This window comes from Drosophila miranda, chromosome 4 (assembly GCF_003369915.1).
Source record: "Drosophila miranda strain MSH22 chromosome 4, D.miranda_PacBio2.1, whole genome shotgun sequence".
Classification (NCBI taxonomy): Eukaryota; Metazoa; Arthropoda; class Insecta; order Diptera; family Drosophilidae; genus Drosophila; species Drosophila miranda.
In genome coordinates, this window is record NC_046677.1 from 15749777 (window position 1) to 15764918 (window position 15142).

Consider the following 15142-nt stretch of genomic DNA (forward strand, 5'->3'; position numbering starts at 1 on the left):
TTGCCCTGGAATACTCGTAGATTATTATTTGTACATTTACCAATGCACTCGCCTGTTTGGGGGTGCGTGTGGGTGCGGGTGTGGGTGTGTGCAGAGGTTATTTGCATGCACTGTACTTGTTGTTGCGGGTTGGCAATTTGCATGTGGTTATGCGCAAATTTCATTGTTAAGCGCCGAAGCCAGAGAGCTATGCCAAAGGTAACTGCAGCGACAGCGACGGCAGCTCAGTGCAGGTGTCCGTTCGCCAAACAAACAAACAAACAACAACCATGAGAACTCACAACAACAACAACAACAACAGCACGACCAAATACGAGAAGAGACCAGAGGCAGACGGTTAGGAGACCGAAATTTAGAATACCCTTGGATCGTGTCCAATGCAGCAATTCCAATGAAGTAGGGGAAATATGTGTGGTATCAAGAGGTTAATAAAATATTGAAATATTTAAGTATTTAATAATAATAATAAATATATTTAAATATCAACCCTCAAACTTGTTTTGGGGGGTTTATCTCAGAAAATAGATATGTTCTTTAAGGAAAAATTGTTCCCAGTAAAACTAGGACTCTGCTAAAAACTTTCAGCTATATAGAAATTTTTAAAATTCTCTAACAAACCAATAATATTCTTTAACGTTCATGGGATCCAAAATCTTTGACAAAACTCTCATCAAAATCGTGTAACCCCTTACCAATGGGGGTGTAAACAAATGGGGGGGTTAAAAATTCTGCATGCAGATTTGTATTTTGTGCCAAACACCGGCAACAAAAAACCCAACGAAACCAACAAAAACTACAAAAACGAGCGAAAGGATATGGAAAATAATGAAAAACTACCGGCTTTCATTTGCAATAAGCTGCGGCGATGGCTGCGGCTTCAGCCATTCTACATAGATATATATACATATCTCCTGACCCCCTCCGCCGCCACCTGATCGGATGATGGTTATGAAGTTTCTGGCGTAGTATCAGCTCTGGGCCACTCGCTGGCCCCCGCACTCCATTCTCCACTCTAAATATGAATATTCATTCTGTAATTTGTGCATTAGTCCTTGTAATTGTTGAACAGTGAATGCTCCCTAATTGGAAATATACGATAAAAGAAATACATGGAAACTAAACAAATCTCGGGTCGAAAGTTAATAAAACATTCATTAAAAAATCTTACAATTTATGACCTTTTAAAACAGAGTTTTTCGGGAATTTCCTTAATCCCTTGCGCCCTTTTACCGACTGTTCACTGTACTTCATAATGCTGTTGTTATTATGGCTGCTGTGGTAATTAGGTGCGAATGTCTGTGTATCTGTTCGGGAGAGGGAGATACTCGCGAGCGGGTTGGAGGTTCGGTGGGGTGTGCATGTAATTGGATGCGTCAGATTGCAAGCTAATTATAGGCATTGCAAATACAAGCAAACCGCTAAAGCCATTCAGTCCCTGTCCTAGTCCTTCCCTGTCCGCTGCAGCTCTCATAGCTTGAAGGCTTTTTTGGATTTTTTAGAGGTGCTTCTTTCTCTTTCTTTGGATGTCTGAGTGTATGTGTGTATAAATATTTATATCCAAACTAATAGCCGGTTATAAATCTGGGGAGACATCCGCCTTAAGCCAACGAACAAAAGCATAAAAGTTTTCACGATAAATTTCACAAACAAACACCTGAGATACATCATTAGATTAAACACAAAAGATACAAAGATACTATGAAGACAAACAGTTGGTTGGGGGACAGAGAGGGAGTCCACATTTCACAGAACGCGTGCCAGGCGACGGGGGACGAGGAGCTCAAGGACCGTGGAACCAGAACAGGGTATAGAAAAATAATATGTTAATTGAGGAACTGGCAGAAAAAAATAAAGAAAAAGTGTTGTATAAAAAATTGTTAAATTAAAAAATAAAAAAAAATTGTTATAAGTCTAAAGAATGGCTTGCATTTGAGCTTGCTTAAGCAACAATAAAAAATACCATCGATGGACCGCGTTTTATCAAAAATTTTCGTACAGAAACCATTTGGCGGTCCGAAATGGTTCGACTTTTGAGTAAAATATTGGGCGAACTCGACATAAAAATATTTTATATAATAGAGAGATATGTCTTTAGAGATATTTGAGAGAAATTACATCACAAGTACTCCATATATCCGTTTTAAAAATTCCCCTTCGTGCTACATAGATGTTTGATATGTTCTTTGGGACTTTAAAGGACCTCCAATTGAAGAAAATCTACGCCACCCCTAAGATATCTTATCTCTTTTATTACCAGAGATACACTACCTCATTCTGCCCTCAAATAGTTCTCTACCAACCACTGTGGCCACAGTAATGTACCCATCCCCTTGCCTGTCTTCCCAGCCATTCGTTCCATATTCGTTCCACCTTCCACCGGCACCTGGGAAGCTCATTAGTGAAAAATTACTTTTGCGGTGACTTATGTCATTTTGCATGAATTTGTATTTCTGCTTTTGCTTTTGCTTTCGCCTTTGTTTCTCTTTCGTTGGCTTTTGCTCCTCTCCGCTCCGCTGTTGTTGCTTTTTACGGTGGCTTTAGCTGCTTTGAATTTTGTGGCTTGCGGTTGGTCTTACCTAAGAAATCGCTGGCCATGAATCATCATCTGCATCATTTGGCAAAATACACAGACACACAAAGGGACACAGGGACAAAGACAAAGACAAAGACACACAGATACAGCTACCGAGTGAGAGTAAGATGACAGTTGACAATGTTGATGGAAAAATCCTTTTTACCCGCTTTAAGTGAAGCCAATTTTCCCCTGCTGCCATTACGTGCTGCAATTGCGGACACGTCAAACCAAGTTTCCCGGGTTTCTGGCATGCAAATCATTAAACGGAATGTCAAGCACTCAAAGATTGCTCAACAATGCTGCTGCACACGCTCTCCAGCTGTACGTCCGCGCACTTTTGCACGCTGAGTAGCCCGCAAAATGCCCGTTTAATGAAGCCCGTTAAACACGCACAGACATGCTGGCTTCGTGCAGACACTGAATATATATACGAGTATATGTGGCTGCTATGGCACGTTGAGACATCCACCGATGCATTTCCTTCCATCTAAAATCGAATGAATATTCCATAGGGTTTTGCCATCGGATTTATTCCTCTATATTCTCTGAGATAATAGCGACACAGGATTGTGCTTCGGTGAAATACCTTTCGTGTAGCAGCAGCTTTATGCTGCTGTGCTCTCCCACTGCCTTTGCGGTTGGTAATTAAAAAATTGCTCATACGTCACGTGGGACGTTCGTTTTTTTTATGTTTTCGTTTTTCATAAATGTTACGCATACGCCGCGGGTGGCTGAAGTCAGCACTCAAATGTCAACAGTAAACGTTCAAATTTAATGCAAAAAAAAACAAAGAAAGACGGAGCAGCATGATAAATTAAAAATTAAAAAATACAACAGCAGCAGCAGGCAGAAATATTGTGCATTACTTTTATATTTCATCAGGTATTTAAGCTGGCTGGCTACTTACGCTTTATGGCGGGATCCTGTTAATGAACCGGGACTTTGGGGTAGTCTTCAAGAGGGATTAAAGTCTTAAGCACTAAGGGGAAAATGGTAAAGCACACATAAAGAAAAAAAAGCATATAGAATAGAATAGAATATAGAATATGCATTGAAAAATTTCGAGAAGAGCGATAGAAGATAGAATCAAAAGTTTTCAGACAAATATAGAAAATCAACGTTTCGAGTTGCTGCGGCGATCGCAACTCTACATTTATACCCGATACTTAGTCAGTATGGCTCTCCTCCACCAGACGGCGCTAACATTGCACGACACGACAAAAAATGCGTGCGAGAGAGACAGAAAATCAGTCTGAGCGTGTCGTCGGGCGCTGCGTAGCGACTGATTTCTTGATTTTTATTGTATAATTATTATTTTTGATTTTTATTGTATAATTATTTTTTTTTTTTTTTTTTTTTTTTTTTTTTTTTTTTTTTTTTTTTTTTTTTTTTTTTTTTTGATTTTTATTGTATAATTATTATTTTTGATTTTTATTGAATAATAATTATTTTTTTTTTTTTTTTTTTTTTTTTTTGATTTTTATTGAATAATATATTATTTTTGATTTTTATTGTATAATTATTATTTTTGATTTTTATTAATATTATTATAATTATTATTTTTGATTTTTATTGATAATTATTATTTTTGATTTTTTTTTTTTTTTTTTTTTTTTTTGATTTTTATTGAATAATTATTATCATAATTATTATTTTTGATTTTTATTGAATAATTATTATGATAATTATTATTTTTGATTTTTATGGTATAATTATTATTCTTGATTTTTATTGAATTATTATTATTTTTTGATCAAAACATTTATAATATAATTTTGTTTCTAAAAAATCTAATCTAATATACCCCTATACTCATTTTGAGTATCTGGTATAATTACATAAATACTGCCAAAAAGAGAGAGGGTCTGAGTGGAATAAAGCAAAAAGGAAGAAAAAAAACCTATGGAATTATGGTAAAATATAGGAGCGTATATCGAAAAAATGGAACATGCAGATACAGAAAGATACATTTAAAGAAGCCGCACCTATATATTGAATGATATATCAAGTACAATTGTACCCACTTACTCGTATATAGAAGAATCCATAATTCCCAGCCGTACCCATCACCACCTGCCCCGTTGATGGCCACATAAACCGAATTAAATTGTTAAATATTTTTCCCTAAAGCCAATTTCTGCACATGACATATTCACATTTGTGAACGGGTTAAATAAATTAAATTGTTACAAGATAATCGTCCAAAATAATACAGAGAGAGCGAAAGAGAGAGAGCGAGAGAAAATAACGATGGGCGAAGCAGAGTGTTCCATCAATGAAGAAGAATTTCTGTGTGCAAATTAAATTAAAATGCCAGCGCTCCAAAATGTTGGGAAAAGAAATACATTTTCTTTCTATTTTTGCTGTTATTTGTGTGATATTTTTGCGGCTGTGTGCGTGTGTCTGTGTGTGTGTGTGGTTAGAGCTTTGGCCAGAATCACCAGTAGAAAGAGCAGTAGAAGTACACTTGGAAAAATTATACGTTCTAAAAGGATTTTTTGATGAACTGCAGACCCGAAATAAAATGTATGTCGAAGTTGCAATTTTTTCTCTGAGTATAAAGGTGGGAAAATAATTTATCTTTTAAATTTCTTTAGTTTAAAAATATTCCACATTAAGATCCTTAAAGGAAAAAATATCATAAATCTAAGATGCCCAATTATGATTGTAAAACTTTTGTTTGATGCTGTTGAGTGAGACCTTCCATTCGTGAATTCTTCTAACAGAAAAGACTACGTACCTTTAGACATACACGTCCTGACTGTTAAAGATATATTGCTGTATTTTCTCTAAGTGTAGCGTGTAACTGTGGCAGTAACAGCAATAGAAGCCTCAGCACGCTTCATATTGCTCACGCGTTTCGCTTCTGTTCAAGCCGCATGCAAAGGACGAAGAATGTTTCTTTCCCTTCACCACTTTTACTCCGTCTCCCTCTCTCTCCCCCCCTCTCTCCCTGTGTATATGTGTGGGGCATTTTCATCAGCGTTGCCACACCGCGTTGTCATTTATCAAAAAAGCTAAAAGAATATATTTGCATTCTGAAATATGGCATTTTTATGCATTGGTGTGTTGCATTTTGCAAAACTGCAACAACATCCTCTCTACACCCGCCCCTCCCGTTTGCCCCCCTGTTATGGCAAAAAATTTCATATGAAATACGTATTCATAAGGCGAGAAATATGTTTCCATGTGTATGCTTGCGGTGTGCGTTGTGTATACGCCACGTTGGTCGCAATTTATGCAGACATTCACTTACATATAACCACATAAACACACACACACACAAGCACACACACACACACACCTTTGCATTTTTGCTTAATACCCGTCGAAAAGAAAGTTTTGTCGTAAGTGCATTGGCCAGTCCTCGTCAGACTGATGGATGGCATGACAGAGTGCCATTGAGGGAGAGAGATGGGCAATTACTGGGGAACTCTGACTGGAAACGGGTTTTAGTGGCCAGATGATGTACTCAATATCTGGTGGCACGGATCTACAGTGCATCCTCGTATCGTTATGTGCCCTAAAAACAGGGAAATGCTCCATTCAACTATGGAAACGAGCATTGAGAGCTCCTTTCCAAGCGGAATCCTTGAAATCCTTGAGTAGATAAATTTATAGTGTGATTAACTAATACAATATTTTTCCTGGAATTTTTGTGTTCTTCTATGGTCCCAAGACCCCAAAGGGATACCAATATACCACAAATTAACGTTTTCGTAAAACAACTATTTCAATATTAGTGTAGATGAAGTTCTGGCACCCCCCCGTCCTGTGCCCCAGTGGGAGAGAAAGAGAGAGCACAAATGGCTGGCATAAAATACAATGCTTAATGCTTTAATAAAATGCCTCCAGGGGAAGGCTCTTACGGACACACATGGATGTTATTCAATTGCCTCAAGGAGAGCGGAGACTGGGTCCCACACCAACAAATTAAGCATTGACTACAGTGTCCCTGCCAGGGCTGGCAAAAGTGGGAAGACTCAGAACTTGCCCCCTGGCCCAAGGAATGTGCACTGAAAACAAAGAGAACAACTGAAATAAAAGTTACAGTTTACAAAGGCATATTACTCGTAGTTTATTCTAAAAAAATGTGCAAGTGGTCAACAAATAATGCCTGTTATTTCCCAGTGTACAACAGCACTTTAAGCACTGTTCCAGCTTAACACCCGTCGTCTCTTCCGGGCTCCGCCTGGCCCTCAGCCCTCAGCCACCTGCCAATGTTACACTTTGCTTTGGCAACAGTTTCTGAAGCTGTACCCAGCAGCTGAAAGGTTGTTTAGGTGAAGAGTTGTTTGATAAATGCGTATAAGCAAAACAGTATGCTATACAATTTCTATAGATTTTACAGTTGACCTTTTAACTGGTTTTGAAACCATTGAAAAAGGTTTTAAGCCAGGAAAGTTTTTACTTTATTTCTAAGATTTATTTTTTAATACCAAGAATGTCTAGTTTCAAGTCGATAGTTTTAATGCTTATTCAAGCGGAAATCAAGCCGATAAAAGATACTAGTATGTAGATTTTATATTATTTTCAATATAATGGGTAATGGGTACCACGTAGATGCTATCATTCACTTACCTTTGATCGATAAAACCGATAGGAACCGAGGTATTAAAATATAAACATTTTAGTAGACACATCTGTGGATAAAATGAATGATAAATATTCAAATTTTGAATCAGTTTTTAGGTGCTTAAGCTTTTAGCACACCACAGCACATTGTTGCCGCACTGCTTGCCACTCGTAAGGGGTACTCCCACGTTGGAACTCCCGACTGCGATACAAGGGTTTCTATGTTGTGTTACTCCCCTTTTTGTATTTTATGCCTGTTCGTTTTGCTCTCTACTTTATTCCTCTCATCTGCTTTGTGCTCTCCGCCTGCTTTTTTTTGCGATGTTTACTAATTAACCGAAACATCATGGGCTTCTTGTAGTTACGCCTTACTTTGCCACTTCCCTTTGTTCTACACACACACACACGCGCGCACATGTCTTTGAGTATTAGTGCGTGAGGCGCACTATGTGTGTGCCTGGCATTGATAAAAGACCCAGACCCAGACCCAAAACTCTGACTCCGACTCTGGCTTTGTGTGTATTATTTTGCAATTAAGACTCTAGGCCTCAAAGCAACGCCCACACACTTTTGCTTCTACGAAAAAGGAAATCCCAAAACGTGTATTGGCTTTAACACTTTTTGCGTGGCATATGCATTTGGCGTCAGCATTTTTCACCCATTTTTCACGGCCACATTGCGCATACCGCCCTGTGTGTCCGCTGTTAATGAGCTGATAATGAATTTATTAAATTTACTACTCGTTTGCATTTTACAGTCCCCTCCCAGGGCCAGTTCATCCCATAGATAAATTAACTCTTCGCATATACCAGTGGTTTTTTTTGTTTACTATTATTTTTGTAATGAGCCAGCGAAATTATTTATTTATTATTTATGCAGAGACGAGCCATGTAAATTGATCAGAATGTTGTTGCACATCGGGCCACTCCTGTGCCGCTCCTCCTCCTCCTTTTTTTATGGTTAATTTATGCACTTTGTTTAATAACTTTAATGGCGGCCACCAAGGGGGCTGGGGACGAGTGGCTGGGCTGTAATAAATCAGCATTTACATGAACGAACTAACCGTCACAGTCGCTGCAAGAGAAACAGAAAACAAATTAAAAATTATATAAAAAAAAACAAAAACCGAAGCCGTAAATGCCCTTATTTTATACCAAATGGCACTCATTGGAACATCTAAGGCTAGGCCTTTATGTATTAGAAAACCAATTAGGCAGAACATTTGGCATAAACTTTAGCCCTAATATACCATAGACGAATGATTATTTCATTCTATTCAAGTTTTTATATTCGGATTTGGGCTACTTTTTTTTTAGCAAGTTGCTCGTAAATTAATTTGCGGTTCGATGTACATAAATAAAATGAAAACAAAGCGTTAAATAAAACACAAATTAGGTAAATTATGTGGATTTATATTGGCCCTCTGACCATCCGACCCTCTGGACTCCATTGATTGCCCTCTATTAGGCCACAATACAGTACATACATAAGCATTTAGGGCTAATTAAATTTAAATGCAATTAACTCGAGTGCTTGATTTGATATCCACTAAAACGTTGGACATTTTTTAGACTTAAATAAATAGAAATAAAAACATGTATCATTTAGCCGAACGTTTTGTTAGGCCAAACACACAACATTGTAATTATCTGTGTGATGTGCATAGGAATGCGTTTCCTGGTAATTGAGATGTCGATTTAATTAGTTCATTGAACTTTCGGATACATTTTGTGGTCAAATTTGTTGGTAATAGATTTAATAGAACTATTAGTAGAAGGGGAGTATAAAAAAAAGGCCCAAATGATGGATTACACTAGACGATTATAAAATATAATGTCTTTATATTTTATAGAGGCTTTGTAATGTTCTCTATGTATTAATGGTTTATTTTTAAGGTATAAAATGCCTTTAATTCTCCCTGGATTATATTTTATATTCCCCAAGACGAGACTAAAACAAAATTATATATTACAGCTCCGATGGATGGTTTATACATAGAATCTTGGTTGTTTAGGAGTCGGGAAAAATTAAAATAAACAGCAATTAGAAGGGCTCTGCCTTTGGCCCAAATAAAGTGCCTTTTAAACATACTAGTACTCGGAAAATTGTCTTTAATTTATGGTTTGCTGCCTGAAAATTCTATTGTAGTTTGCGTCATTGATTTGCGATTAGTTGTGGCCCTCACTCTCCAGGCCATACAATTGTTGAAGAGCCACGCCCACACCAGCCCCAGCTCCATTGTTTCGCGGCGAGAGCAGACAATGGGGAAATCCTCTTATTCGAGGTACATATCAGCATTTTCTACAGCATAATAAGCCGGGGAACTGTTCCCTTTGCTTTCCGTTTCATTCCCATGCCATTTCCTACCACGTTTATTATTTATTTATTTAAAAATTGCTGCCTACCCCCCACGCCCCGACTGTTGCTACGTTTCTGGCCCACTCTCTCGCGTTCAGTGGCTCTCTTTCTGTTGATTTCTTTTTCTGTGTTGGCCAACCTTTTTAGCCACTTTCGTTTTAATGTAATCAAATGAACGTGCTTCGCATTATACTGTTGCCAATAAATTTCATGAGGCAAATAGATGAGGATTGGATCTGGACCACCGCCCCCCCGGCTGTGGGCTACTACTTTCGGGACTCACCGCCTCCCAGCGGTGCCCTGCCCCCTACCCCCCACTCCAGTCACCCGTCCCCCGACACTCACGACTCCCTCTAACAATAGTAATGAGCTAACGCCACCTCGGTGGCTTCGATTCGGCGGTTCTTGTTCTGGTTGTTGCCAAGGCAGCGCCTTTTTCTTTTGGGCAACGTGTAAAATTGAAAAATTCACTCCATAAGGAAAAACAAGCGACAAAGAAGCCGAATATTGATACACTCTGGCAGAGGGATATTAAACCGATTTCAATTGGGTTTGGGAACTATGTGTAGAGCCATATTTAACAGAAGTTTGTGAAGCCTAGGATGTTGATTTTTGTTAAAGAATAATAACATTTTTACACAAAGATTTCATAGGATTATGTTGCGATTTGGTAGGAGTATTTAATCAAGGCCCTAAATGTTCTATGAGGCACCAAAATGCTTTCTCTCTTCACCTGTCATTTGTCTCTTCGTCAAAGCCTTCTGCAGCTGAGTCGGTCCCAACAATCCAACAACAATACACGCACTCTTTGGCAAAGGGCAGGTTTTATTGATAACATTTAAATATAACTTTCTAGAAATGTTTATTCTTTCAACTTTATAAAAATTGGGAACTGTTCCGGACAAAAATAAATAAATAAATGCTTTCTCCATGCATTTACAAAATTCCAGCCATAAAAGTAATGCCCACTGCAAAGGGAATAAAAACCGCAGAGTCCTTGAGGAAAATAGGGACTGGTGGGGGTGTGGGGGTGTGGGGTGGTGACCTCTCATATAATTGAAAGGGACAACACGTCGAGTCGAGGCTATTAGGTTCAGGGCTGCCTGGCTGCTCCCGCTGTTGCTCTGCTATCATTGCTCTTGAGACTCCCGCGAGCAGCAGCAGCTAATGGATTTCAGTTCGCCCAGCCACCCAATCCGCACAGCCACATAGATGCAGACATATAGATGTATGTATGTATATTTTGTAATATTTATGTATTTATTTTCACTTACAGTCCAAAGTACTTGAAAAGCAGAGTAAACAATGCAGAACAACATTTCACTTCACATATGTATCCCGAAAAGCGGTTCAACGGCTTCCCCCAACATCGGGGGCCTTCCCATCTCTCACCTATTCGAAAACTGAAGATGGAAGTGGCACTGGAACTGGACAGGGCACGGCCGTGGAGTATGCAAAATAGCTGTGAGTAAAATATTTTCTATTATTTATTTACTCACACTCTCTATTTGCATTCGTCTGTCCCCCAGCACAAAAGGCAGAAGGAGGGCGGGTTGGGCAAGGGCACAATGGAGCGTGCGGAATGTGTTTAGAGAGAGTTTTCCTTTTTCTTTTTCTTTTTTTTGTGTGTTTTTCAGTGATTTTTGTTGTTGCTGTTCAGTGTTGTATATTTTTCATATTTTACACTTGGAGTCCACAAGAGTCCAGAGACAGGATCAAGCTGTGTCCCTTTTGCGACCCACTCAATGCGCTGTAACCAGTTTGATGCAGCATATAGAACTTTAGAGGTCTCGATTGGGATACTACCGGGAGAAAATTTTGAAGAACAATCCCATAGCTTGGATATAGCACAAAAAAAGAAAAGCATTCTGCTTTCATTTGTACCTTTAAATAAATCCTAAGAAAATCCTTGCAAAATCTAAATTTGAAACGCAACAAAGTGTGGCACAGAAACTCAAATGCCTCTTAAAATGCCACACACAAAAGAGGAAGCCAACGAGGAGGCAACATTGTAGCGCAGCCTCCCATTTTTGTGTTTAGAACTCTCAATTGAATCTTGATGCACGTGCCCTGGCACAGAGCCCAAATATAATTCTGAAGCGGACATTGCGATGGCATCGCCAACCAAGGCATCCCCAGTTCCCAAAGGGTGCTGGGGCACTCCACACCACACCACTCCACACCACAATCACACCCTCCCCATGCTACGCATCTCAATTTATTGGGCGGAACCAGAGACCTCTATGGGGGGGGGGGGAGTGGCAGTAGCCCAATGGGTTTTTCTTGTTCTTGTATCATTCATAATAATTTTTATTATGGGTCATCGGCCATTTGTTTGACGCTATCCACACGCCCTCACCCTCGCCCTCACCCCCGCCCTCGCCCTTACATTCCGTAGATGCAAAGTGAGAGCAGAGCCTAGGGGTTTGGTCCCATTTCGTTCAGTCCATCTATTAGACCAAATGTATCCTGCTCCGGCTCCGGTCCCCAATCTTGATCCTTTTTCCAGCCTGTCCGTTTCTGGCCCTCCCTGCTCCTCGATACTCGTCCTTATTATTATATTCTTTATTTTGCATATTTTCGTATTATTTGTTTTATTTATGGTTCCATGACTCTGATAAATGGCCGCAACATCATCCTTCGCTCTGCCCACCTATCAACGTGTTGATGTGATTTCTTTTTCCCCCTAAATACCCATTGAAGTTTGCCAAGTGGATTGGACACTGGGGAAAGTTACGGAAAGAATTGTGAATGAAATTTGCAAAGCTATTACCCGCCATTTCCTCTGGCAATTATTCAGTGTTTCGGCTTACTGCCTGTAGTTCTTCTGTTCGTTTTCCTTTAGATAATTCTCTATCTACCAAGTATCTACTAGTCGTCCCTCTTGCAACGCGCATTCTCTTCACATTTTATCCATTTTTTCCAACAAATAATTTAAATTTCTTATGCAGGCTCTCGTTCAGTGGGTGATGCCATGGGCTGTGGGATGAGAGATATGTGGGTATGCAGCAAATTGATAGATGTCCTGTCCGTTCGAGGACCCAAAAGTGGCAGCTGCTCGTTGTCTACACAAGAATTATGATGCCTAATAACAGGTCTAAGTGGTTCCGCCCGGCACTTCGTGGGTGTTTCATCAAAAATCATATTCGGACAGCTGCTAACCAAAAAATGCAATTGATTCAACAGTCTGCGAAGGGGAATGGGAATGGTAAGGGGTAATGGGACTGGACTGCTTGGGTAGTACGTATACGGAATGATAAATCTATGGAAGGTTGGTGCTTTCGAATATAGAATGATGATTTATCATGTTCGAGTTTTTGACTATACACATTTTTGGCGTAGATTAGTTTTGGTAAAACACAATTAAATTGAGCTTGATGCTACATCAGCCTGTGGCTCTATTTGATGCTGATTGTTCTGTATGCAGATGTCATGGAATGGGATGCGATGAGATCTGACCCTGGCCCCATCTCTCAATCCTTGTCGTGGCGGTGCTCGCTCCCCTTCCATGCCTCATCACGCTCGGCTACGTTTTCATTTTGGTTCAGTGTGCAGCGAAAAAGTTTTCCCTATGACAAAGTTTGTATCTGTGGCTCGTGCTCCACGTCCTCGTCGTACATAGCAGGCAATCCCCAGCCCAATCCCCCGCTCGTTGGGAGTGTTTTATTTAATTTCCAGCACGCGGCCATTCGCAATTGCAATTCAAATTCGCATTGCAGAGGAATTTTCTCTGGGTTGGGGCAATGGGTCCGCTCTGGCTTACTTGCTCGCAGTCGGACTCCCTTGCTGGCCAGCAAAGCCATTTGTCGGATCTGGAATTGAATAACCGTCTTTAAAATACTCCCAGTTTTTGCCTAACCATAGACTACACTTCATCTATTGATTGAGTTGAGGCCAGGAAGTCGCAGAATTAGAGGCTTGCAAATTACATATACATAAGCGAGTGTGTAGTTTAATGTATCTGACAGATTTATTATCTAAAACTATGCCCATGGATGAGTCAAATCGGAGCCGCAAAACATGGCGTTCATCGTAAGGGTGCCACTGAAGAGGCGAACGTGGAGGAAATGAAGGAAGCAGTGTAGTGCATGGAATCGTGGCCCAGCGAGAGCAGTGATCAGTCCGAGCTGATGAGCTCTAGGCCGCGGGGAAAACGACGACAGCGACCGAGGCAACTGCGTTTGCCTTTAATAATTGGGTCAGCCGCTGTCTCCGTCCTCCCGTTCAACCGTTCGGACTGATCAGTTGCCTCGCTTAGCGCTGATTCCTTGGACCCTGCATCCTGCACCTCCTCCTCGACCGCCATCGCAGCGGCACACTTATGATGAACGCTGTTTTGGGGTTCCGTTGTAACCCATCCAGCGCCCGATGGATGATGGAGGAGTTCAGCTGCGAGTTCATCCTTTAGCTAAGAAGTACTCTTCAACGATCGTCTTTTTCTCAGCCAGCTCAAAGACTTGTCTGCTGGCCGGAAGTTCGGAAAGGCCGGTGGCTCTAAAGGCGATCGGGGCTCTGTCCAAGCATGCTGGTGGCTGGTAAAGGGACGATTCCCAAAGACGCTAAGCAGAGCCTCGTAGGCATCGCCAAGATAATTGGTTTTTCCAGGATCACACCTCTTGAAGAAGGAGCGACGTGCGCGTGAAACGCCAGAACAACCTCCAGCACCTGCATGGCTTGCATAGGTTTATCGTAAGTCCCATCTATAACATGGCTGCAAAGATGGGATATTGCCTTGGTTTTAACTCTTTCACTGCTCACACAAAACCTCTTTCAGCATCACTCACCTGTTCAGCTCAGCTCATGTCGACGTCCAGATCCTTCGTCTCCTTCATTTGAAGAGTGTAAATCAGAGTACGACCTGGAGAGCAGAAAGCAATGTTCAGAGCAACAGCTTGAATTGCCGCTGGATAGGAAAAATATTACTTACCGTCAGCGTCACTTCCGCGCCTTCTCCGCCGTGTAGCACGAGGCCCATGAGTTGGGGGGGAGATGGAGAGGAGTTTGGGACTGGGAGCCTCCTTGGCGTTGCTAATTGTGGCCCTGAGGACGCTGTTGATCGCCGTCCTGTCCTCGCTCGCAGGCGGCGCACAAGGTCGGCCCTCGGACGCTTTGCTGCCACCGCCGGAATGGCCAAGTGCGACCAGTTGATGAAGGATCACGAGCACGAAGTCAGTCCGTAGAATCACCAGCTTTTGTAGATTCGCGAGTGGAAGAAAGATCTATCAAGAATTGACGTGCATAAACTATTTGGCTATAGACTACTATAAACTATCCGTGTAGCACGGAAACAATCGAGTATGCCTTTGAATAAAATGTCAAAATTTGCCAACTTGTTTCTGCTAAATTCGGCCGAGTACGATACACGAGTACCAGCCTCGAAGAGGTACTTTTTCTTCTGCATTCGAAACCTTTCATCTAGGGGTACATGAATCGCGATGTTTGGAGCACAGGCCCGTACCGAATTTCTTGCAAATGTCCCCCAAAAGCCACAGAACAATACTTCACTTGCCTTTCACTCGATGCAGGTGTAGGATCTTAACGGGCTGTGGCTTTCCGACCTCCCTCCCGACTTCCTGCTTGGACGTTTGCTTTTTGTTCTGATCGGAATAAATTTATTTTCTATTTTATGCTATT

General features: G+C 40.8%; 1 protein-coding gene and 1 long non-coding RNA gene across 3 annotated transcripts in view; one reads left to right on the top strand and one right to left on the bottom strand.

Annotated features, from left to right (window-relative positions):
* The window catches only part of LOC108163873 (barrier-to-autointegration factor-like), a 38551-nt gene that overhangs the window by 19818 nt on the left and 3591 nt on the right, over positions 1-15142 (top strand). The window contains exon 3 of the mRNA XM_033393500.1: positions 10785-10972. The gene's annotated coding sequence lies outside the window, so the exon portion shown is untranslated. The remainder of the gene's footprint in view (positions 1-10784; positions 10973-15142) is intronic.
* On the bottom strand, positions 13425-15000 carry LOC117188918. Of its 2 annotated transcripts, none has more exons than XR_004472973.1 (3): positions 14436-15000; positions 14293-14366; positions 13425-14239 (listed from the first exon to the last, which is right to left on the bottom strand). It is a non-coding gene; the product is annotated as an uncharacterized LOC117188918 (long non-coding RNA). The 2 variants fall into 2 exon arrangements; XR_004472972.1 differs by having other exon boundaries at positions 13434-14219.